The 23,610-nt window shown below is 47.8% G+C and overlaps 16 non-coding genes across 16 annotated transcripts; all 16 read right to left on the bottom strand.

Annotated features, from left to right (window-relative positions):
* Window positions 1-937: 937 nt before the first annotated feature.
* LOC142685579 (U2 spliceosomal RNA) lies at window positions 938-1,128 on the bottom strand. Its single transcript, XR_012855046.1, has one exon. It is a non-coding gene; the product is annotated as a U2 spliceosomal RNA (small nuclear RNA).
* Window positions 1,129-2,428: 1,300 nt separating this feature from the next.
* LOC142685620 (U2 spliceosomal RNA) lies at window positions 2,429-2,619 on the bottom strand. Its single transcript, XR_012855083.1, has one exon. It is a non-coding gene; the product is annotated as a U2 spliceosomal RNA (small nuclear RNA).
* Window positions 2,620-3,906: 1,287 nt separating this feature from the next.
* Window positions 3,907-4,097, bottom strand: LOC142685577 (U2 spliceosomal RNA). The gene has a single exon (XR_012855044.1). It is a non-coding gene; the product is annotated as a U2 spliceosomal RNA (small nuclear RNA).
* A 1,284-nt stretch (window positions 4,098-5,381) lies between these two features.
* On the bottom strand, window positions 5,382-5,572 carry LOC142685576 (U2 spliceosomal RNA). Its single transcript, XR_012855043.1, has one exon. It is a non-coding gene; the product is annotated as a U2 spliceosomal RNA (small nuclear RNA).
* Window positions 5,573-6,872: 1,300 nt separating this feature from the next.
* On the bottom strand, window positions 6,873-7,063 carry LOC142685575 (U2 spliceosomal RNA). The gene has a single exon (XR_012855042.1). It is a non-coding gene; the product is annotated as a U2 spliceosomal RNA (small nuclear RNA).
* Window positions 7,064-8,347: 1,284 nt separating this feature from the next.
* LOC142685574 (U2 spliceosomal RNA) lies at window positions 8,348-8,538 on the bottom strand. Its single transcript, XR_012855041.1, has one exon. It is a non-coding gene; the product is annotated as a U2 spliceosomal RNA (small nuclear RNA).
* Window positions 8,539-9,838: 1,300 nt separating this feature from the next.
* LOC142685573 (U2 spliceosomal RNA) lies at window positions 9,839-10,029 on the bottom strand. Its single transcript, XR_012855040.1, has one exon. It is a non-coding gene; the product is annotated as a U2 spliceosomal RNA (small nuclear RNA).
* A 1,284-nt stretch (window positions 10,030-11,313) lies between these two features.
* LOC142685571 (U2 spliceosomal RNA) lies at window positions 11,314-11,504 on the bottom strand. Its single transcript, XR_012855039.1, has one exon. It is a non-coding gene; the product is annotated as a U2 spliceosomal RNA (small nuclear RNA).
* Window positions 11,505-12,796: 1,292 nt separating this feature from the next.
* LOC142685570 (U2 spliceosomal RNA) lies at window positions 12,797-12,987 on the bottom strand. The gene has a single exon (XR_012855038.1). It is a non-coding gene; the product is annotated as a U2 spliceosomal RNA (small nuclear RNA).
* Window positions 12,988-14,275: 1,288 nt separating this feature from the next.
* On the bottom strand, window positions 14,276-14,466 carry LOC142685569 (U2 spliceosomal RNA). Its single transcript, XR_012855037.1, has one exon. It is a non-coding gene; the product is annotated as a U2 spliceosomal RNA (small nuclear RNA).
* Window positions 14,467-15,766: 1,300 nt separating this feature from the next.
* LOC142685568 (U2 spliceosomal RNA) lies at window positions 15,767-15,957 on the bottom strand. Its single transcript, XR_012855036.1, has one exon. It is a non-coding gene; the product is annotated as a U2 spliceosomal RNA (small nuclear RNA).
* Window positions 15,958-17,237: 1,280 nt separating this feature from the next.
* On the bottom strand, window positions 17,238-17,428 carry LOC142685567 (U2 spliceosomal RNA). Its single transcript, XR_012855035.1, has one exon. It is a non-coding gene; the product is annotated as a U2 spliceosomal RNA (small nuclear RNA).
* Window positions 17,429-18,704: 1,276 nt separating this feature from the next.
* LOC142685565 (U2 spliceosomal RNA) lies at window positions 18,705-18,895 on the bottom strand. The gene has a single exon (XR_012855033.1). It is a non-coding gene; the product is annotated as a U2 spliceosomal RNA (small nuclear RNA).
* A 1,272-nt stretch (window positions 18,896-20,167) lies between these two features.
* On the bottom strand, window positions 20,168-20,358 carry LOC142685564 (U2 spliceosomal RNA). Its single transcript, XR_012855032.1, has one exon. It is a non-coding gene; the product is annotated as a U2 spliceosomal RNA (small nuclear RNA).
* A 1,276-nt stretch (window positions 20,359-21,634) lies between these two features.
* On the bottom strand, window positions 21,635-21,825 carry LOC142685376 (U2 spliceosomal RNA). The gene has a single exon (XR_012854862.1). It is a non-coding gene; the product is annotated as a U2 spliceosomal RNA (small nuclear RNA).
* A 1,288-nt stretch (window positions 21,826-23,113) lies between these two features.
* LOC142685626 (U2 spliceosomal RNA) lies at window positions 23,114-23,304 on the bottom strand. Its single transcript, XR_012855089.1, has one exon. It is a non-coding gene; the product is annotated as a U2 spliceosomal RNA (small nuclear RNA).
* Between the last annotated feature and the right edge of the window lie 306 nt (window positions 23,305-23,610).

Here is a 23,610-nt window from a genome sequence, read left to right as displayed (position 1 = left end):
AGCACTGACCAACACTGCCTGGGCCCAGGCTTTTATCTCTGAGGCCCCATTATGATGTCAGAAAGCTGGCTCTGGAATCCTGAGGGCTCCACTATGACACGTGCAAAGTTCCGTCTGAACTTTATATAAGACGGTGAGGCTCAGTCAGTCACTCAGTGTTGCCTGAGAGGGCAACACTGCAACAGCCGGCCGCCAGGCTGTCTTTTTTTTGCACAGCTAGTTGCCTCCAGGAGGCCACAAGAGGGAGACAAGGGACTGCAAAATGGAAAATAGGCATCCACCAACTTTACAGACAACTTCTCCTTGCTCCTACAACCTCCATCCTTGCACAGTTTGTTATTCTTCTAGGTAACATAGTAACAAATCCAAATTGCTGCTCTCTTTGTAGGCAAGCAAGGCTTTGTTGCAACTGCAATTCTTACTTCTTCTTGAAATGTAGGGACGACAGTACATTCCATCACATCCATCTAGTGTACACAGGTAGGTCCATTGTGGCGGGCAGGCGAGCGGGCGGGCTGCTTTATTGGCTGTTTGCTGTTCCCCTACTCCACTCCACTATTTGACTGTTGTGCTGCATCAATCAATCAATCAATCAATCAATCAATCAATCAATCAATCAATCAATCAATCAATCAATCAGTGGCTGGCTCAGGTGCAGCTCTTTAACTTACCTAAAAGGGAGGGCGGAGAGAAGACAAGGAAGGTGAATGAGGTGTTCCAATGTGAAATGCCGGAAACACAGAAACACAGACGACACACAACAAGAGGTGGCAATCTATTCATTAATTGCATTTAATCAATGAGCTCATTATCACTCATGCATTGTCCAACAGGTGTTGAAATAATGGGATTAAAAGGGGAGATCCCTTCAGAAAGACAGAAACAATAGCAAAGACAAAAAACACTTTTGGAATCTGCTTTTAGTCAACACATAAGGAAAGGGTGCACCGGTCCTGGAAATACTGCAATACCAGGTCAATGCGTGGAGTGGACAGAGCAAGCTCTATTTCCATCTCCCTGTTCTAAAAATCCATTTAATATATGGTCCCCAGATAGGGGACGTATCAGATATTAAACTGATAAGAACAGATACTACACTTGATCTTAGCCAAAAGGCCGAGAAGCGATAACCCGAACGGGCCGCGCGTTGCCCGAGCCTGCCCGATACTGCTGTTCAGCCCTTGCAGCGATTCAGCCTACTTCTAGGCAATTCCATGGGGCCCTGCAGGCTCACACACTCACAGCTACACGGGAGGTGAATAAAGGCCGGAGAGGAAGCCAGACAGGATTTGCTTCTTTTGCTTGCACCACAATGCAGTGCTGAAAGAGGAGGAATCTACATAAAAACGCCTTCCTGGCAACGCCCAAATGCCCTGCTGCCATGCAGATAAACACTGGCAGCGGCAGCAAGTGCATGCCCACAGCCACCCCTTGTTCCTTCACACCTTGTATCAGCTGTAATCCAGTCCAGTCCAGTGCTGCCTGCTGAGCAGCACTGACCAACACTGCCTGGGCCCAGGCTTTTATCTCTGAGGCCCCATTATGATGTCAGAAAGCTGGCTCTGGAATCCTGAGGGCTCCACTATGACACGTGCAAAGTTCCGTCTGAACTTTATATAAGACGGTGAGGCTCAGTCAGTCACTCAGTGTTGCCTGAGAGGGCAACACTGCAACAGCCGGCCGCCAGGCTGTCTTTTTTTTGCACAGCTAGTTGCCTCCAGGAGGCCACAAGAGGGAGACAAGGGACTGCAAAATGGAAAATAGGCATCCACCAACTTTACAGACAACTTCTCCTTGCTCCTACAACCTCCATCCTTGCACAGTTTGTTATTCTTCTAGGTAACATAGTAACAAATCCAAATTGCTGCTCTCTTTGTAGGCAAGCAAGGCTTTGTTGCAACTGCAATTCTTACTTCTTCTTGAAATGTAGGGACGACAGTACATTCCATCACATCCATCTAGTGTACACAGGTAGGTCCATTGTGGCGGGCAGGCGAGCGGGCGGGCTGCTTTATTGGCTGTTTGCTGTTCCCCTACTCCACTCCACTATTTGACTGTTGTGCTGCATCAATCAATCAATCAATCAATCAATCAATCAATCAATCAATCAATCAATCAATCAATCAATCAGTGGCTGGCTCAGGTGCAGCTCTTTAACTTACCTAAAAGGGAGGGCGGAGAGAAGACAAGGAAGGTGAATGAGGTGTTCCAATGTGAAATGCCGGAAACACAGAAACACAGACGACACACAACAAGAGGTGGCAATCTATTCATTAATTGCATTTAATCAATGAGCTCATTATCACTCATGCATTGTCCAACAGGTGTTGAAATAATGGGATTAAAAGGGGAGATCCCTTCAGAAAGACAGAAACAATAGCAAAGACAAAAAACACTTTTGGAATCTGCTTTTAGTCAACACATAAGGAAAGGGTGCACCGGTCCTGGAAATACTGCAATACCAGGTCAATGCGTGGAGTGGACAGAGCAAGCTCTATTCCCATCTCCCTGTTCTAAAAATCCATTTAATATATGGTCCCCAGATAGGGGACGTATCAGATATTAAACTGATAAGAACAGATACTACACTTGATCTTAGCCAAAAGGCCGAGAAGCGATAACCCGAACGGGCCGCGCGTTGCCCGAGCCTGCCCGATACTGCTGTTCAGCCCTTGCAGCGATTCAGCCTACTTCTAGGCAATTCCATGGGGCCCTGCAGGACACTCACAGCTACACGGGAGGTGAATAAAGGCCGGAGAGGAAGCCATACAGGATTTGCTTCTTTTGCTTGCACCACAATGCAGTGCTGAAAGAGGAGGAATCTACATAAAAACGCCTTCCTGGCAACGCCCAAATGCCCTGCTGCCATGCAGATAAACACTGGCAGCGGCAGCAAGTGCATGCCCACAGCCACCCCTTGTTCCTTCACACCTTGTATCAGCTGTAATCCAGTCCAGTCCAGTGCTGCCTGCTGAGCAGCACTGACCAACACTGCCTGGGCCCAGGCTTTTATCTCTGAGGCCCCATTATGATGTCAGAAAGCTGGCTCTGGAATCCTGAGGGCTCCACTATGACACGTGCAAAGTTCCGTCTGAACTTTATATAAGACGGTGAGGCTCAGTCAGTCACTCAGTGTTGCCTGAGAGGGCAACACTGCAACAGCCGGCCGCCAGGCTGTCTTTTTTTTGCACAGCTAGTTGCCTCCAGGAGGCCACAAGAGGGAGACAAGGGACTGCAAAATGGAAAATAGGCATCCACCAACTTTACAGACAACTTCTCCTTGCTCCTACAACCTCCATCCTTGCACAGTTTGTTATTCTTCTAGGTAACATAGTAACAAATCCAAATTGCTGCTCTCTTTGTAGGCAAGCAAGGCTTTGTTGCAACTGCAATTCTTACTTCTTCTTGAAATGTAGGGACGACAGTACATTCCATCACATCCATCTAGTGTACACAGGTAGGTCCATTGTGGCGGGCAGGCGAGCGGGCGGGCTGCTTTATTAGCTGTTTGCTGTTCCCCTACTCCACTCCACTATTTGACTGTTGTGCTGCATCAATCAATCAATCAATCAATCAATCAATCAATCAATCAATCAATCAATCAATCAGTGGCTGGCTCAGGTGCAGCTCTTTAACTTACCTAAAAGGGAGGGCGGAGAGAAGACAAGGAAGGTGAATGAGGTGTTCCAATGTGAAATGCCGGAAACACAGAAACACAGACGACACACAACAAGAGGTGGCAATCTATTCATTAATTGCATTTAATCAATGAGCTCATTATCACTCATGCATTGTCCAACAGGTGTTGAAATAATGGGATTAAAAGGGGAGATCCCTTCAGAAAGACAGAAACAATAGCAAAGACAAAAAACACTTTTGGAATCTGCTTTTAGTCAACACATAAGGAAAGGGTGCACCGGTCCTGGAAATACTGCAATACCAGGTCAATGCGTGGAGTGGACAGAGCAAGCTCTATTTCCATCTCCCTGTTCTAAAAATCCATTTAATATATGGTCCCCAGATAGGGGACGTATCAGATATTAAACTGATAAGAACAGATACTACACTTGATCTTAGCCAAAAGGCCGAGAAGCGATAACCCGAACGGGCCGCGCGTTGCCCGAGCCTGCCCGATACTGCTGTTCAGCCCTTGCAGCGATTCAGCCTACTTCTAGGCAATTCCATGGGGCCCTGCAGGCTCACACACTCACAGCTACACGGGAGGTGAATAAAGGCCGGAGAGGAAGCCAAACAGGATTTGCTTCTTTTGCTTGCACCACAATGCAGTGCTGAAAGAGGAGGAATCTACATAAAAACGCCTTCCTGGCAACGCCCAAATTCCCTGCTGCCATGCAGATAAACACTGGCAGCGGCAGCAAGTGCATGCCCACAGCCACCCCTTGTTCCTTCACACCTTGTATCAGCTGTAATCCAGTCCAGTCCAGTGCTGCCTGCTGAGCAGCACTGACCAACACTGCCTGGGCCCAGGCTTTTATCTCTGAGGCCCCATTATGATGTCAGAAAGCTGGCTCTGGAATCCTGAGGGCTCCACTATGACACGTGCAAAGTTCCGTCTGAACTTTATATAAGACGGTGAGGCTCAGTCAGTCACTCAGTGTTGCCTGAGAGGGCAACACTGCAACAGCCGGCCGCCAGGCTGTCTTTTTTTTGCACAGCTAGTTGCCTCCAGGAGGCCACAAGAGGGAGACAAGGGACTGCAAAATGGAAAATAGGCATCCACCAACTTTACAGACAACTTCTCCTTGCTCCTACAACCTCCATCCTTGCACAGTTTGTTATTCTTCTAGGTAACATAGTAACAAATCCAAATTGCTGCTCTCTTTGTAGGCAAGCAAGGCTTTGTTGCAACTGCAATTCTTACTTCTTCTTGAAATGTAGGGACGACAGTACATTCCATCACATCCATCTAGTGTACACAGGTAGGTCCATTGTGGCGGGCAGGCGAGCGGGCGGGCTGCTTTATTGGCTGTTTGCTGTTCCCCTACTCCACTCCACTATTTGACTGTTGTGCTGCATCAATCAATCAATCAATCAATCAATCAATCAATCAATCAATCAATCAGTGGCTGGCTCAGGTGCAGCTCTTTAACTTACCTAAAAGGGAGGGCGGAGAGAAGACAAGGAAGGTGAATGAGGTGTTCCAATGTGAAATGCCGGAAACACAGAAACACAGACGACACACAACAAGAGGTGGCAATCTATTCATTAATTGCATTTAATCAATGAGCTCATTATCACTCATGCATTGTCCAACAGGTGTTGAAATAATGGGATTAAAAGGGGAGATCCCTTCAGAAAGACAGAAACAATAGCAAAGACAAAAAACACTTTTGGAATCTGCTTTTAGTCAACACATAAGGAAAGGGTGCACCGGTCCTGGAAATACTGCAATACCAGGTCAATGCGTGGAGTGGACAGAGCAAGCTCTATTTCCATCTCCCTGTTCTAAAAATCCATTTAATATATGGTCCCCAGATAGGGGACGTATCAGATATTAAACTGATAAGAACAGATACTACACTTGATCTTAGCCAAAAGGCCGAGAAGCGATAACCCGAACGGGCCGCGCGTTGCCCGAGCCTGCCCGATACTGCTGTTCAGCCCTTGCAGCGATTCAGCCTACTTCTAGGCAATTCCATGGGGCCCTGCAGGCTCACACACTCACAGCTACACGGGAGGTGAATAAAGGCCGGAGAGGAAGCCAGACAGGATTTGCTTCTTTTGCTTGCACCACAATGCAGTGCTGAAAGAGGAGGAATCTACATAAAAACGCCTTCCTGGCAACGCCCAAATGCCCTGCTGCCATGCAGATAAACACTGGCAGCGGCAGCAAGTGCATGCCCACAGCCACCCCTTGTTCCTTCACACCTTGTATCAGCTGTAATCCAGTCCAGTCCAGTGCTGCCTGCTGAGCAGCACTGACCAACACTGCCTGGGCCCAGGCTTTTATCTCTGAGGCCCCATTATGATGTCAGAAAGCTGGCTCTGGAATCCTGAGGGCTCCACTATGACACGTGCAAAGTTCCGTCTGAACTTTATATAAGACGGTGAGGCTCAGTCAGTCACTCAGTGTTGCCTGAGAGGGCAACACTGCAACAGCCGGCCGCCAGGCTGTCTTTTTTTTGCACAGCTAGTTGCCTCCAGGAGGCCACAAGAGGGAGACAAGGGACTGCAAAATGGAAAATAGGCATCCACCAACTTTACAGACAACTTCTCCTTGCTCCTACAACCTCCATCCTTGCACAGTTTGTTATTCTTCTAGGTAACATAGTAACAAATCCAAATTGCTGCTCTCTTTGTAGGCAAGCAAGGCTTTGTTGCAACTGCAATTCTTACTTCTTCTTGAAATGTAGGGACGACAGTACATTCCATCACATCCATCTAGTGTACACAGGTAGGTCCATTGTGGCGGGCAGGCGAGCGGGCGGGCTGCTTTATTGGCTGTTTGCTGTTCCCCTACTCCACTCCACTATTTGACTGTTGTGCTGCATCAATCAATCAATCAATCAATCAATCAATCAATCAATCAATCAATCAATCAATCAATCAATCAGTGGCTGGCTCAGGTGCAGCTCTTTAACTTACCTAAAAGGGAGGGCAGAGAGAAGACAAGGAAGGTGAATGAGGTGTTCCAATGTGAAATGCCGGAAACACAGAAACACAGACGACACACAACAAGAGGTGGCAATCTATTCATTAATTGCATTTAATCAATGAGCTCATTATCACTCATGCATTGTCCAACAGGTGTTGAAATAATGGGATTAAAAGGGGAGATCCCTTCAGAAAGACAGAAACAATAGCAAAGACAAAAAACACTTTTGGAATCTGCTTTTAGTCAACACATAAGGAAAGGGTGCACCGGTCCTGGAAATACTGCAATACCAGGTCAATGCGTGGAGTGGACAGAGCAAGCTCTATTTCCATCTCCCTGTTCTAAAAATCCATTTAATATATGGTCCCCAGATAGGGGACGTATCAGATATTAAACTGATAAGAACAGATACTACACTTGATCTTAGCCAAAAGGCCGAGAAGCGATAACCCGAACGGGCCGCGCGTTGCCCGAGCCTGCCCGATACTGCTGTTCAGCCCTTGCAGCGATTCAGCCTACTTCTAGGCAATTCCATGGGGCCCTGCAGGCTCACACACTCACAGCTACACGGGAGGTGAATAAAGGCCGGAGAGGAAGCCAGACAGGATTTGCTTCTTTTGCTTGCACCACAATGCAGTGCTGAAAGAGGAGGAATCTACATAAAAACGCCTTCCTGGCAACGCCCAAATGCCCTGCTGCCATGCAGATAAACACTGGCAGCGGCAGCAAGTGCATGCCCACAGCCACCCCTTGTTCCTTCACACCTTGTATCAGCTGTAATCCAGTCCAGTCCAGTGCTGCCTGCTGAGCAGCACTGACCAACACTGCCTGGGCCCAGGCTTTTATCTCTGAGGCCCCATTATGATGTCAGAAAGCTGGCTCTGGAATCCTGAGGGCTCCACTATGACACGTGCAAAGTTCCGTCTGAACTTTATATAAGACGGTGAGGCTCAGTCAGTCACTCAGTGTTGCCTGAGAGGGCAACACTGCAACAGCCGGCCGCCAGGCTGTCTTTTTTTTGCACAGCTAGTTGCCTCCAGGAGGCCACAAGAGGGAGACAAGGGACTGCAAAATGGAAAATAGGCATCCACCAACTTTACAGACAACTTCTCCTTGCTCCTACAACCTCCATCCTTGCACAGTTTGTTATTCTTCTAGGTAACATAGTAACAAATCCAAATTGCTGCTCTCTTTGTAGGCAAGCAAGGCTTTGTTGCAACTGCAATTCTTACTTCTTCTTGAAATGTAGGGACGACAGTACATTCCATCACATCCATCTAGTGTACACAGGTAGGTCCATTGTGGCGGGCAGGCGAGCGGGCGGGCTGCTTTATTGGCTGTTTGCTGTTCCCCTACTCCACTCCACTATTTGACTGTTGTGCTGCATCAATCAATCAATCAATCAATCAATCAATCAATCAATCAATCAATCAGTGGCTGGCTCAGGTGCAGCTCTTTAACTTACCTAAAAGGGAGGGCGGAGAGAAGACAAGGAAGGTGAATGAGGTGTTCCAATGTGAAATGCCGGAAACACAGAAACACAGACGACACACAACAAGAGGTGGCAATCTATTCATTAATTGCATTTAATCAATGAGCTCATTATCACTCATGCATTGTCCAACAGGTGTTGAAATAATGGGATTAAAAGGGGAGATCCCTTCAGAAAGACAGAAACAATAGCAAAGACAAAAAACACTTTTGGAATCTGCTTTTAGTCAACACATAAGGAAAGGGTGCACCGGTCCTGGAAATACTGCAATACCAGGTCAATGCGTGGAGTGGACAGAGCAAGCTCTATTTCCATCTCCCTGTTCTAAAAATCCATTTAATATATGGTCCCCAGATAGGGGACGTATCAGATATTAAACTGATAAGAACAGATACTACACTTGATCTTAGCCAAAAGGCCGAGAAGCGATAACCCGAACGGGCCGCGCGTTGCCCGAGCCTGCCCGATACTGCTGTTCAGCCCTTGCAGCGATTCAGCCTACTTCTAGGCAATTCCATGGGGCCCTGCAGGCTCACACACTCACAGCTACACGGGAGGTGAATAAAGGCCGGAGAGGAAGCCAGACAGGATTTGCTTCTTTTGCTTGCACCACAATGCAGTGCTGAAAGAGGAGGAATCTACATAAAAACGCCTTCCTGGCAACGCCCAAATGCCCTGCTGCCATGCAGATAAACACTGGCAGCGGCAGCAAGTGCATGCCCACAGCCACCCCTTGTTCCTTCACACCTTGTATCAGCTGTAATCCAGTCCAGTCCAGTGCTGCCTGCTGAGCAGCACTGACCAACACTGCCTGGGCCCAGGCTTTTATCTCTGAGGCCCCATTATGATGTCAGAAAGCTGGCTCTGGAATCCTGAGGGCTCCACTATGACACGTGCAAAGTTCCGTCTGAACTTTATATAAGACGGTGAGGCTCAGTCAGTCACTCAGTGTTGCCTGAGAGGGCAACACTGCAACAGCCGGCCGCCAGGCTGTCTTTTTTTTGCACAGCTAGTTGCCTCCAGGAGGCCACAAGAGGGAGACAAGGGACTGCAAAATGGAAAATAGGCATCCACCAACTTTACAGACAACTTCTCCTTGCTCCTACAACCTCCATCCTTGCACAGTTTGTTATTCTTCTAGGTAACATAGTAACAAATCCAAATTGCTGCTCTCTTTGTAGGCAAGCAAGGCTTTGTTGCAACTGCAATTCTTACTTCTTCTTGAAATGTAGGGACGACAGTACATTCCATCACATCCATCTAGTGTACACAGGTAGGTCCATTGTGGCGGGCAGGCGAGCGGGCGGGCTGCTTTATTGGCTGTTTGCTGTTCCCCTACTCCACTCCACTATTTGACTGTTGTGCTGCATCAATCAATCAATCAATCAATCAATCAATCAATCAATCAATCAATCAATCAATCAATCAATCAGTGGCTGGCTCAGGTGCAGCTCTTTAACTTACCTAAAAGGGAGGGCAGAGAGAAGACAAGGAAGGTGAATGAGGTGTTCCAATGTGAAATGCCGGAAACACAGAAACACAGACGACACACAACAAGAGGTGGCAATCTATTCATTAATTGCATTTAATCAATGAGCTCATTATCACTCATGCATTGTCCAACAGGTGTTGAAATAATGGGATTAAAAGGGGAGATCCCTTCAGAAAGACAGAAACAATAGCAAAGACAAAAAACACTTTTGGAATCTGCTTTTAGTCAACACATAAGGAAAGGGTGCACCGGTCCTGGAAATACTGCAATACCAGGTCAATGCGTGGAGTGGACAGAGCAAGCTCTATTTCCATCTCCCTGTTCTAAAAATCCATTTAATATATGGTCCCCAGATAGGGGACGTATCAGATATTAAACTGATAAGAACAGATACTACACTTGATCTTAGCCAAAAGGCCGAGAAGCGATAACCCGAACGGGCCGCGCGTTGCCCGAGCCTGCCCGATACTGCTGTTCAGCCCTTGCAGCGATTCAGCCTACTTCTAGGCAATTCCATGGGGCCCTGCAGGCTCACACACTCACAGCTACACGGGAGGTGAATAAAGGCCGGAGAGGAAGCCAGACAGGATTTGCTTCTTTTGCTTGCACCACAATGCAGTGCTGAAAGAGGAGGAATCTACATAAAAACGCCTTCCTGGCAACGCCCAAATGCCCTGCTGCCATGCAGATAAACACTGGCAGCGGCAGCAAGTGCATGCCCACAGCCACCCCTTGTTCCTTCACACCTTGTATCAGCTGTAATCCAGTCCAGTCCAGTGCTGCCTGCTGAGCAGCACTGACCAACACTGCCTGGGCCCAGGCTTTTATCTCTGAGGCCCCATTATGATGTCAGAAAGCTGGCTCTGGAATCCTGAGGGCTCCACTATGACACGTGCAAAGTTCCGTCTGAACTTTATATAAGACGGTGAGGCTCAGTCAGTCACTCAGTGTTGCCTGAGAGGGCAACACTGCAACAGCCGGCCGCCAGGCTGTCTTTTTTTTGCACAGCTAGTTGCCTCCAGGAGGCCACAAGAGGGAGACAAGGGACTGCAAAATGGAAAATAGGCATCCACCAACTTTACAGACAACTTCTCCTTGCTCCTACAACCTCCATCCTTGCACAGTTTGTTATTCTTCTAGGTAACATAGTAACAAATCCAAATTGCTGCTCTCTTTGTAGGCAAGCAAGGCTTTGTTGCAACTGCAATTCTTACTTCTTCTTGAAATGTAGGGACGACAGTACATTCCATCACATCCATCTAGTGTACACAGGTAGGTCCATTGTGGCGGGCAGGCGAGCGGGCGGGCTGCTTTATTGGCTGTTTGCTGTTCCCCTACTCCACTCCACTATTTGACTGTTGTGCTGCATCAATCAATCAATCAATCAATCAATCAATCAATCAATCAATCAATCAGTGGCTGGCTCAGGTGCAGCTCTTTAACTTACCTAAAAGGGAGGGCGGAGAGAAGACAAGGAAGGTGAATGAGGTGTTCCAATGTGAAATGCCGGAAACACAGAAACACAGACGACACACAACAAGAGGTGGCAATCTATTCATTAATTGCATTTAATCAATGAGCTCATTATCACTCATGCATTGTCCAACAGGTGTTGAAATAATGGGATTAAAAGGGGAGATCCCTTCAGAAAGACAGAAACAATAGCAAAGACAAAAAACACTTTTGGAATCTGCTTTTAGTCAACACATAAGGAAAGGGTGCACCGGTCCTGGAAATACTGCAATACCAGGTCAATGCGTGGAGTGGACAGAGCAAGCTCTATTTCCATCTCCCTGTTCTAAAAATCCATTTAATATATGGTCCCCAGATAGGGGACGTATCAGATATTAAACTGATAAGAACAGATACTACACTTGATCTTAGCCAAAAGGCCGAGAAGCGATAACCCGAACGGGCCGCGCGTTGCCCGAGCCTGCCCGATACTGCTGTTCAGCCCTTGCAGCGATTCAGCCTACTTCTAGGCAATTCCATGGGGCCCTGCAGGCTCACACACTCACAGCTACACGGGAGGTGAATAAAGGCCGGAGAGGAAGCCAGACAGGATTTGCTTCTTTTGCTTGCACCACAATGCAGTGCTGAAAGAGGAGGAATCTACATAAAAACGCCTTCCTGGCAACGCCCAAATGCCCTGCTGCCATGCAGATAAACACTGGCAGCGGCAGCAAGTGCATGCCCACAGCCACCCCTTGTTCCTTCACACCTTGTATCAGCTGTAATCCAGTCCAGTCCAGTGCTGCCTGCTGAGCAGCACTGACCAACACTGCCTGGGCCCAGGCTTTTATCTCTGAGGCCCCATTATGATGTCAGAAAGCTGGCTCTGGAATCCTGAGGGCTCCACTATGACACGTGCAAAGTTCCGTCTGAACTTTATATAAGACGGTGAGGCTCAGTCAGTCACTCAGTGTTGCCTGAGAGGGCAACACTGCAACAGCCGGCCGCCAGGCTGTCTTTTTTTTGCACAGCTAGTTGCCTCCAGGAGGCCACAAGAGGGAGACAAGGGACTGCAAAATGGAAAATAGGCATCCACCAACTTTACAGACAACTTCTCCTTGCTCCTACAACCTCCATCCTTGCACAGTTTGTTATTCTTCTAGGTAACATAGTAACAAATCCAAATTGCTGCTTGCTCTCTTTGTAGGCAAGCAAGGCTTTGTTGCAACTGCAATTCTTACTTCTTCTTGAAATGTAGGGACGACAGTACATTCCATCACATCCATCTAGTGTACACAGGTAGGTCCATTGTGGCGGGCAGGCGAGCGGGCGGGCTGCTTTATTGGCTGTTTGCTGTTCCCCTACTCCACTCCACTATTTGACTGTTGTGCTGCATCAATCAATCAATCAATCAATCAATCAATCAATCAATCAATCAATCAATCAGTGGCTGGCTCAGGTGCAGCTCTTTAACTTACCTAAAAGGGAGGGCGGAGAGAAGACAAGGAAGGTGAATGAGGTGTTCCAATGTGAAATGCCGGAAACACAGAAACACAGACGACACACAACAAGAGGTGGCAATCTATTCATTAATTGCATTTAATCAATGAGCTCATTATCACTCATGCATTGTCCAACAGGTGTTGAAATAATGGGATTAAAAGGGGAGATCCCTTCAGAAAGACAGAAACAATAGCAAAGACAAAAAACACTTTTGGAATCTGCTTTTAGTCAACACATAAGGAAAGGGTGCACCGGTCCTGGAAATACTGCAATACCAGGTCAATGCGTGGAGTGGACAGAGCAAGCTCTATTTCCATCTCCCTGTTCTAAAAATCCATTTAATATATGGTCCCCAGATAGGGGACGTATCAGATATTAAACTGATAAGAACAGATACTACACTTGATCTTAGCCAAAAGGCCGAGAAGCGATAACCCGAACGGGCCGCGCGTTGCCCGAGCCTGCCCGATACTGCTGTTCAGCCCTTGCAGCGATTCAGCCTACTTCTAGGCAATTCCATGGGGCCCTGCAGGCTCACACACTCACAGCTACACGGGAGGTGAATAAAGGCCGGAGAGGAAGCCAGACAGGATTTGCTTCTTTTGCTTGCACCACAATGCAGTGCTGAAAGAGGAGGAATCTACATAAAAACGCCTTCCTGGCAACGCCCAAATGCCCTGCTGCCATGCAGATAAACACTGGCAGCGGCAGCAAGTGCATGCCCACAGCCACCCCTTGTTCCTTCACACCTTGTATCAGCTGTAATCCAGTCCAGTCCAGTGCTGCCTGCTGAGCAGCACTGACCAACACTGCCTGGGCCCAGGCTTTTATCTCTGAGGCCCCATTATGATGTCAGAAAGCTGGCTCTGGAATCCTGAGGGCTCCACTATGACACGTGCAAAGTTCCGTCTGAACTTTATATAAGACGGTGAGGCTCAGTCAGTCACTCAGTGTTGCCTGAGAGGGCAACACTGCAACAGCCGGCCGCCAGGCTGTCTTTTTTTTGCACAGCTAGTTGCCTCCAGGAGGCCACAAGAGGGAGACAAGGGACTGCAAAATGGAAAATAGGCATCCACCAACTTTACAGACAACTTCTCCTTGCTCCTACAACCTCCATCCTTGCACAGTTTGTTATTCTTCTAGGTAACATAGTAACAAATCCAAATTGCTGCTCTCTTTGTAGGCAAGCAAGGCTTTGTTGCAACTGCAATTCTTACTTCTTCTTGAAATGTAGGGACGACAGTACATTCCATCACATCCATCTAGTGTACACAGGTAGGTCCATTGTGGCGGGCAGGCGAGCGGGCGGGCTGCTTTATTGGCTGTTTGCTGTTCCCCTACTCCACTCCACTATTTGACTGTTGTGCTGCATCAATCAATCAATCAATCAATCAATCAATCAATCAATCAATCAATCAATCAGTGGCTGGCTCAGGTGCAGCTCTTTAACTTACCTAAAAGGGAGGGCGGAGAGAAGACAAGGAAGGTGAATGAGGTGTTCCAATGTGAAATGCCGGAAACACAGAAACACAGACGACACACAACAAGAGGTGGCAATCTATTCATTAATTGCATTTAATCAATGAGCTCATTATCACTCATGCATTGTCCAACAGGTGTTGAAATAATGGGATTAAAAGGGGAGATCCCTTCAGAAAGACAGAAACAATAGCAAAGACAAAAAACACTTTTGGAATCTGCTTTTAGTCAACACATAAGGAAAGGGTGCACCGGTCCTGGAAATACTGCAATACCAGGTCAATGCGTGGAGTGGACAGAGCAAGCTCTATTTCCATCTCCCTGTTCTAAAAATCCATTTAATATATGGTCCCCAGATAGGGGACGTATCAGATATTAAACTGATAAGAACAGATACTACACTTGATCTTAGCCAAAAGGCCGAGAAGCGATAACCCGAACGGGCCGCGCGTTGCCCGAGCCTGCCCGATACTGCTGTTCAGCCCTTGCAGCGATTCAGCCTACTTCTAGGCAATTCCATGGGGCCCTGCAGGCTCACACACTCACAGCTACACGGGAGGTGAATAAAGGCCGGAGAGGAAGCCAGACAGGATTTGCTTCTTTTGCTTGCACCACAATGCAGTGCTGAAAGAGGAGGAATCTACATAAAAACGCCTTCCTGGCAACGCCCAAATGCCCTGCTGCCATGCAGATAAACACTGGCAGCGGCAGCAAGTGCATGCCCACAGCCACCCCTTGTTCCTTCACACCTTGTATCAGCTGTAATCCAGTCCAGTCCAGTGCTGCCTGCTGAGCAGCACTGACCAACACTGCCTGGGCCCAGGCTTTTATCTCTGAGGCCCCATTATGATGTCAGAAAGCTGGCTCTGGAATCCTGAGGGCTCCACTATGACACGTGCAAAGTTCCGTCTGAACTTTATATAAGACGGTGAGGCTCAGTCAGTCACTCAGTGTTGCCTGAGAGGGCAACACTGCAACAGCCGGCCGCCAGGCTGTCTTTTTTTTGCACAGCTAGTTGCCTCCAGGAGGCCACAAGAGGGAGACAAGGGACTGCAAAATGGAAAATAGGCATCCACCAACTTTACAGACAACTTCTCCTTGCTCCTACAACCTCCATCCTTGCACAGTTTGTTATTCTTCTAGGTAACATAGTAACAAATCCAAATTGCTGCTCTCTTTGTAGGCAAGCAAGGCTTTGTTGCAACTGCAATTCTTACTTCTTCTTGAAATGTAGGGACGACAGTACATTCCATCACATCCATCTAGTGTACACAGGTAGGTCCATTGTGGCGGGCAGGCGAGCGGGCGGGCTGCTTTATTGGCTGTTTGCTGTTCCCCTACTCCACTCCACTATTTGACTGTTGTGCTGCATCAATCAATCAATCAATCAATCAATCAATCAATCAATCAATCAATCAATCAATCAATCAATCAGTGGCTGGCTCAGGTGCAGCTCTTTAACTTACCTAAAAGGGAGGGCGGAGAGAAGACAAGGAAGGTGAATGAGGTGTTCCAATGTGAAATGCCGGAAACACAGAAACACAGACGACACACAACAAGAGGTGGCAATCTATTCATTAATTGCATTTAATCAATGAGCTCATTATCACTCATGCATTGTCCAACAGGTGTTGAAATAATGGGATTAAAAGGGGAGATCCCTTCAGAAAGACAGAAACAATAGCAAAGACAAAAAACACTTTTGGAATCTGCTTTTAGTCAACACATAAGGAAAGGGTGCACCGGTCCTGGAAATACTGCAATACCAGGTCAATGCGTGGAGTGGACAGAGCAAGCTCTATTTCCATCTCCCTGTTCTAAAAATCCATTTAATATATGGTCCCCAGATAGGGGACGTATCAGATATTAAACTGATAAGAACAGATACTACACTTGATCTTAGCCAAAAGGCCGAGAAGCGATAACCCGAACGGGCCGCGCGTTGCCCGAGCCTGCCCGATACTGCTGTTCAGCCCTTGCAGCGATTCAGCCTACTTCTAGGCAATTCCATGGGGCCCTGCAGGCTCACACACTCACAGCTACACGGGAGGTGAATAAAGGCCGGAGAGGAAGCCAGACAGGATTTGCTTCTTTTGCTTGCACCACAATGCAGTGCTGAAAGAGGAGGAATCTACATAAAAACGCCTTCCTGGCAACGCCCAAATGCCCTGCTGCCATGCAGATAAACACTGGCAGCGGCAGCAAGTGCATGCCCACAGCCACCCCTTGTTCCTTCACACCTTGTATCAGCTGTAATCCAGTCCAGTCCAGTGCTGCCTGCTGAGCAGCACTGACCAACACTGCCTGGGCCCAGGCTTTTATCTCTGAGGCCCCATTATGATGTCAGAAAGCTGGCTCTGGAATCCTGAGGGCTCCACTATGACACGTGCAAAGTTCCGTCTGAACTTTATATAAGACGGTGAGGCTCAGTCAGTCACTCAGTGTTGCCTGAGAGGGCAACACTGCAACAGCCGGCCGCCAGGCTGTCTTTTTTTTGCACAGCTAGTTGCCTCCAGGAGGCCACAAGAGGGAGACAAGGGACTGCAAAATGGAAAATAGGCATCCACCAACTTTACAGACAACTTCTCCTTGCTCCTACAACCTCCATCCTTGCACAGTTTGTTATTCTTCTAGGTAACATAGTAACAAATCCAAATTGCTGCTCTCTTTGTAGGCAAGCAAGGCTTTGTTGCAACTGCAATTCTTACTTCTTCTTGAAATGTAGGGACGACAGTACATTCCATCACATCCATCTAGTGTACACAGGTAGGTCCATTGTGGCGGGCAGGCGAGCGGGCGGGCTGCTTTATTGGCTGTTTGCTGTTCCCCTACTCCACTCCACTATTTGACTGTTGTGCTGCATCAATCAATCAATCAATCAATCAATCAATCAATCAATCAATCAGTGGCTGGCTCAGGTGCAGCTCTTTAACTTACCTAAAAGGGAGGGCGGAGAGAAGACAAGGAAGGTGAATGAGGTGTTCCAATGTGAAATGCCGGAAACACAGAAACACAGACGACACACAACAAGAGGTGGCAATCTATTCATTAATTGCATTTAATCAATGAGCTCATTATCACTCATGCATTGTCCAACAGGTGTTGAAATAATGGGATTAAAAGGGGAGATCCCTTCAGAAAGACAGAAACAATAGCAAAGACAAAAAACACTTTTGGAATCTGCTTTTAGTCAACACATAAGGAAAGGGTGCACCGGTCCTGGAAATACTGCAATACCAGGTCAATGCGTGGAGTGGACAGAGCAAGCTCTATTTCCATCTCCCTGTTCTAAAAATCCATTTAATATATGGTCCCCAGATAGGGGACGTATCAGATATTAAACTGATAAGAACAGATACTACACTTGATCTTAGCCAAAAGGCCGAGAAGCGATAACCCGAACGGGCCGCGCGTTGCCCGAGCCTGCCCGATACTGCTGTTCAGCCCTTGCAGCGATTCAGCCTACTTCTAGGCAATTCCATGGGGCCCTGCAGGCTCACACACTCACAGCTACACGGGAGGTGAATAAAGGCCGGAGAGGAAGCCAGACAGGATTTGCTTCTTTTGCTTGCACCACAATGCAGTGCTGAAAGAGGAGGAATCTACATAAAAACGCCTTCCTGGCAACGCCCAAATGCCCTGCTGCCATGCAGATAAACACTGGCAGCGGCAGCAAGTGCATGCCCACAGCCACCCCTTGTTCCTTCACACCTTGTATCAGCTGTAATCCAGTCCAGTCCAGTGCTGCCTGCTGAGCAGCACTGACCAACACTGCCTGGGCCCAGGCTTTTATCTCTGAGGCCCCATTATGATGTCAGAAAGCTGGCTCTGGAATCCTGAGGGCTCCACTATGACACGTGCAAAGTTCCGTCTGAACTTTATATAAGACGGTGAGGCTCAGTCAGTCACTCAGTGTTGCCTGAGAGGGCAACACTGCAACAGCCGGCCGCCAGGCTGTCTTTTTTTTGCACAGCTAGTTGCCTCCAGGAGGCCACAAGAGGGAGACAAGGGACTGCAAAATGGAAAATAGGCATCCACCAACTTTACAGACAACTTCTCCTTGCTCCTACAACCTCCATCCTTGCACAGTTTGTTATTCTTCTAGGTAACATAGTAACAAATCCAAATTGCTGCTCTCTTTGTAGGCAAGCAAGGCTTTGTTGCAACTGCAATTCTTACTTCTTCTTGAAATGTAGGGACGACAGTACATTCCATCACATCCATCTAGTGTACACAGGTAGGTCCATTGTGGCGGGCAGGCGAGCGGGCGGGCTGCTTTATTGGCTGTTTGCTGTTCCCCTACTCCACTCCACTATTTGACTGTTGTGCTGCATCAATCAATCAATCAATCAATCAATCAATCAATCAATCAGTGGCTGGCTCAGGTGCAGCTCTTTAACTTACCTAAAAGGGAGGGCGGAGAGAAGACAAGGAAGGTGAATGAGGTGTTCCAATGTGAAATGCCGGAAACACAGAAACACAGACGACACACAACAAGAGGTGGCAATCTATTCATTAATTGCATTTAATCAATGAGCTCATTATCACTCATGCATTGTCCAACAGGTGTTGAAATAATGGGATTAAAAGGGGAGATCCCTTCAGAAAGACAGAAACAATAGCAAAGACAAAAAACACTTTTGGAATCTGCTTTTAGTCAACACATAAGGAAAGGGTGCACCGGTCCTGGAAATACTGCAATACCAGGTCAATGCGTGGAGTGGACAGAGCAAGCTCTATTTCCATCTCCCTGTTCTAAAAATCCATTTAATATATGGTCCCCAGATAGGGGACGTATCAGATATTAAACTGATAAGAACAGATACTACACTTGATCTTAGCCAAAAGGCCGAGAAGCGATAACCCGAACGGGCCGCGCGTTGCCCGAGCCTGCCCGATACTGCTGTTCAGCCCTTGCAGCGATTCAGCCTACTTCTAGGCAATTCCATGGGGCCCTGCAGGCTCACACACTCACAGCTACACGGGAGGTGAATAAAGGCCGGAGAGGAAGCCAGACAGGATTTGCTTCTTTTGCTTGCACCACAATGCAGTGCTGAAAGAGGAGGAATCTACATAAAAACGCCTTCCTGGCAACGCCCAAATGCCCTGCTGCCATGCAGATAAACACTGGCAGCGGCAGCAAGTGCATGCCCACAGCCACCCCTTGTTCCTTCACACCTTGTATCAGCTGTAATCCAGTCCAGTCCAGTGCTGCCTGCTGAGCAGCACTGACCAACACTGCCTGGGCCCAGGCTTTTATCTCTGAGGCCCCATTATGATGTCAGAAAGCTGGCTCTGGAATCCTGAGGGCTCCACTATGACACGTGCAAAGTTCCGTCTGAACTTTATATAAGACGGTGAGGCTCAGTCAGTCACTCAGTGTTGCCTGAGAGGGCAACACTGCAACAGCCGGCCGCCAGGCTGTCTTTTTTTTGCACAGCTAGTTGCCTCCAGGAGGCCACAAGAGGGAGACAAGGGACTGCAAAATGGAAAATAGGCATCCACCAACTTTACAGACAACTTCTCCTTGCTCCTACAACCTCCATCCTTGCACAGTTTGTTATTCTTCTAGGTAACATAGTAACAAATCCAAATTGCTGCTCTCTTTGTAGGCAAGCAAGGCTTTGTTGCAACTGCAATTCTTACTTCTTCTTGAAATGTAGGGACGACAGTACATTCCATCACATCCATCTAGTGTACACAGGTAGGTCCATTGTGGCGGGCAGGCGAGCGGGCGGGCTGCTTTATTGGCTGTTTGCTGTTCCCCTACTCCACTCCACTATTTGACTGTTGTGCTGCATCAATCAATCAATCAATCAATCAATCAATCAATCAGTGGCTGGCTCAGGTGCAGCTCTTTAACTTACCTAAAAGGGAGGGCGGAGAGAAGACAAGGAAGGTGAATGAGGTGTTCCAATGTGAAATGCCGGAAACACAGAAACACAGACGACACACAACAAGAGGTGGCAATCTATTCATTAATTGCATTTAATCAATGAGCTCATTATCACTCATGCATTGTCCAACAGGTGTTGAAATAATGGGATTAAAAGGGGAGATCCCTTCAGAAAGACAGAAACAATAGCAAAGACAAAAAACACTTTTGGAATCTGCTTTTAGTCAACACATAAGGAAAGGGTGCACCGGTCCTGGAAATACTGCAATACCAGGTCAATGCGTGGAGTGGACAGAGCAAGCTCTATTTCCATCTCCCTGTTCTAAAAATCCATTTAATATATGGTCCCCAGATAGGGGACGTATCAGATATTAAACTGATAAGAACAGATACTACACTTGATCTTAGCCAAAAGGCCGAGAAGCGATAACCCGAACGGGCCGCGCGTTGCCCGAGCCTGCCCGATACTGCTGTTCAGCCCTTGCAGCGATTCAGCCTACTTCTAGGCAATTCCATGGGGCCCTGCAGGCTCACACACTCACAGCTACACGGGAGGTGAATAAAGGCCGGAGAGGAAGCCAGACAGGATTTGCTTCTTTTGCTTGCACCACAATGCAGTGCTGAAAGAGGAGGAATCTACATAAAAACGCCTTCCTGGCAACGCCCAAATGCCCTGCTGCCATGCAGATAATCACTGGCAGCGGCAGCAAGTGCATGCCCACAGCCACCCCTTGTTCCTTCACACCTTGTATCAGCTGTAATCCAGTCCAGTCCAGTGCTGCCTGCTGAGCAGCACTGACCAACACTGCCTGGGCCCAGGCTTTTATCTCTGAGGCCCCATTATGATGTCAGAAAGCTGGCTCTGGAATCCTGAGGGCTCCACTATGACACGTGCAAAGTTCCGTCTGAACTTTATATAAGACGGTGAGGCTCAGTCAGTCACTCAGTGTTGCCTGAGAGGGCAACACTGCAACAGCCGGCCGCCAGGCTGTCTTTTTTTTGCACAGCTAGTTGCCTCCAGGAGGCCACAAGAGGGAGACAAGGGACTGCAAAATGGAAAATAGGCATCCACCAACTTTACAGACAACTTCTCCTTGCTCCTACAACCTCCATCCTTGCACAGTTTGTTATTCTTCTAGGTAACATAGTAACAAATCCAAATTGCTGCTCTCTTTGTAGGCAAGCAAGGCTTTGTTGCAACTGCAATTCTTACTTCTTCTTGAAATGTAGGGACGACAGTACATTCCATCACATCCATCTAGTGTACACAGGTAGGTCCATTGTGGCGGGCAGGCGAGCGGGCGGGCTGCTTTATTGGCTGTTTGCTGTTCCCCTACTCCACTCCACTATTTGACTGTTGTGCTGCATCAATCAATCAATCAATCAATCAATCAATCAATCAATCAGTGGCTGGCTCAGGTGCAGCTCTTTAACTTACCTAAAAGGGAGGGCGGAGAGAAGACAAGGAAGGTGAATGAGGTGTTCCAATGTGAAATGCCGGAAACACAGAAACACAGACGACACACAACAAGAGGTGGCAATCTATTCATTAATTGCATTTAATCAATGAGCTCATTATCACTCATGCATTGTCCAACAGGTGTTGAAATAATGGGATTAAAAGGGGAGATCCCTTCAGAAAGACAGAAACAATAGCAAAGACAAAAAACACTTTTGGAATCTGCTTTTAGTCAACACATAAGGAAAGGGTGCACCGGTCCTGGAAATACTGCAATACCAGGTCAATGCGTGGAGTGGACAGAGCAAGCTCTATTTCCATCTCCCTGTTCTAAAAATCCATTTAATATATGGTCCCCAGATAGGGGACATATCAGATATTAAACTGATAAGAACAGATACTACACTTGATCTTAGCCAAAAGGCCGAGAAGCGATAACCCGAACGGGCCGCGCGTTGCCCGAGCCTGCCCGATACTGCTGTTCAGCCCTTGCAGCGATTCAGCCTACTTCTAGGCAATTCCATGGGGCCCTGCAGGCTCACACACTCACAGCTACACGGGAGGTGAATAAAGGCCGGAGAGGAAGCCAGACAGGATTTGCTTCTTTTGCTTGCACCACAATGCAGTGCTGAAAGAGGAGGAATCTACATAAAAACGCCTTCCTGGCAACGCCCAAATGCCCTGCTGCCATGCAGATAAACACTGGCAGCGGCAGCAAGTGCATGCCCACAGCCACCCCTTGTTCCTTCACACCTTGTATCAGCTGTAATCCAGTCCAGTCCAGTGCTGCCTGCTGAGCAGCACTGACCAACACTGCCTGGGCCCAGGCTTTTATCTCTGAGGCCCCATTATGATGTCAGAAAGCTGGCTCTGGAATCCTGAGGGCTCCACTATGACACGTGCAAAGTTCCGTCTGAACTTTATATAAGACGGTGAGGCTCAGTCAGTCACTCAGTGTTGCCTGAGAGGGCAACACTGCAACAGCCGGCCGCCAGGCTGTCTTTTTTTTGCACAGCTAGTTGCCTCCAGGAGGCCACAAGAGGGAGACAAGGGACTGCAAAATGGAAAATAGGCATCCACCAACTTTACAGACAACTTCTCCTTGCTCCTACAACCTCCATCCTTGCACAGTTTGTTATTCTTCTAGGTAACATAGTAACAAATCCAAATTGCTGCTCTCTTTGTAGGCAAGCAAGGCTTTGTTGCAACTGCAATTCTTACTTCTTCTTGAAATATAGGGACGATAGTACATTCCATCACATCCATCTAGTGTACACAGGTAGGTCCATTGTGGCGGGCAGGCGAGCGGGCGGGCTGCTTTATTGGCTGTTTGCTGTTCCCCTACTCCACTCCACTATTTGACTGTTGTGCTGCATCAATCAATCAATCAATCAATCAATCAATCAATCAATCAATCAATCAATCAGTGGCTGGCTCAGGTGCAGCTCTTTAACTTACCTAAAAGGGAGGGCGGAGAGAAGACAAGGAAGGTGAATGAGGTGTTCCAATGTGAAATGCCGGAAACACAGAAACACAGACGACACACAACAAGAGGTGGCAATCTATTCATTAATTGCATTTAATCAATGAGCTCATTATCACTCATGCATTGTCCAACAGGTGTTGAAATAATGGGATTAAAAGGGGAGATCCCTTCAGAAAGACAGAAACAATAGCAAAGACAAAAAACACTTTTGGAATCTGCTTTTAGTCAACACATAAGGAAAGGGTGCACCGGTCCTGGAAATACTGCAATACCAGGTCAATGCGTGGAGTGGACAGAGCAAGCTCTATTTCCATCTCCCTGTTCTAAAAATCCATTTGATATATGGTCCCCAGATAGGGGACGTATCAGATATTAAACTGATAAGAACAGATACTACACTTGATCTTAGCCAAAAGGCCGAGAAGCGATAACCCGAACGGGCCGCGCGTTGCCCGAGCCTGCCCGATACTGCTGTTCAGCCCTTGCAGCGATTCAGCCTACTTCTAGGCAATTCCATGGGGCCCTGCAGGCTCACACACTCACAGCTACACGGGAGGTGAATAAAGGCCGGAGAGGAAGCCAGACAGGATTTGCTTCTTTTGCTTGCACCACAATGCAGTGCTGAAAGAGGAGGAATCTACATAAAAACGCCTTCCTGGCAACGCCCAAATGCCCTGCTGCCATGCAGATAAACACTGGCAGCGGCAGCAAGTGCATGCCCACAGCCACCCCTTG

Source organism: Rhinoderma darwinii (assembly GCF_050947455.1).
Source record: "Rhinoderma darwinii isolate aRhiDar2 chromosome 5 unlocalized genomic scaffold, aRhiDar2.hap1 SUPER_5_unloc_14, whole genome shotgun sequence".
In the NCBI taxonomy this organism is placed as follows: Eukaryota; Metazoa; Chordata; class Amphibia; order Anura; family Rhinodermatidae; genus Rhinoderma; species Rhinoderma darwinii.
This window is presented reverse-complemented; position numbering and strand designations above follow the sequence as displayed.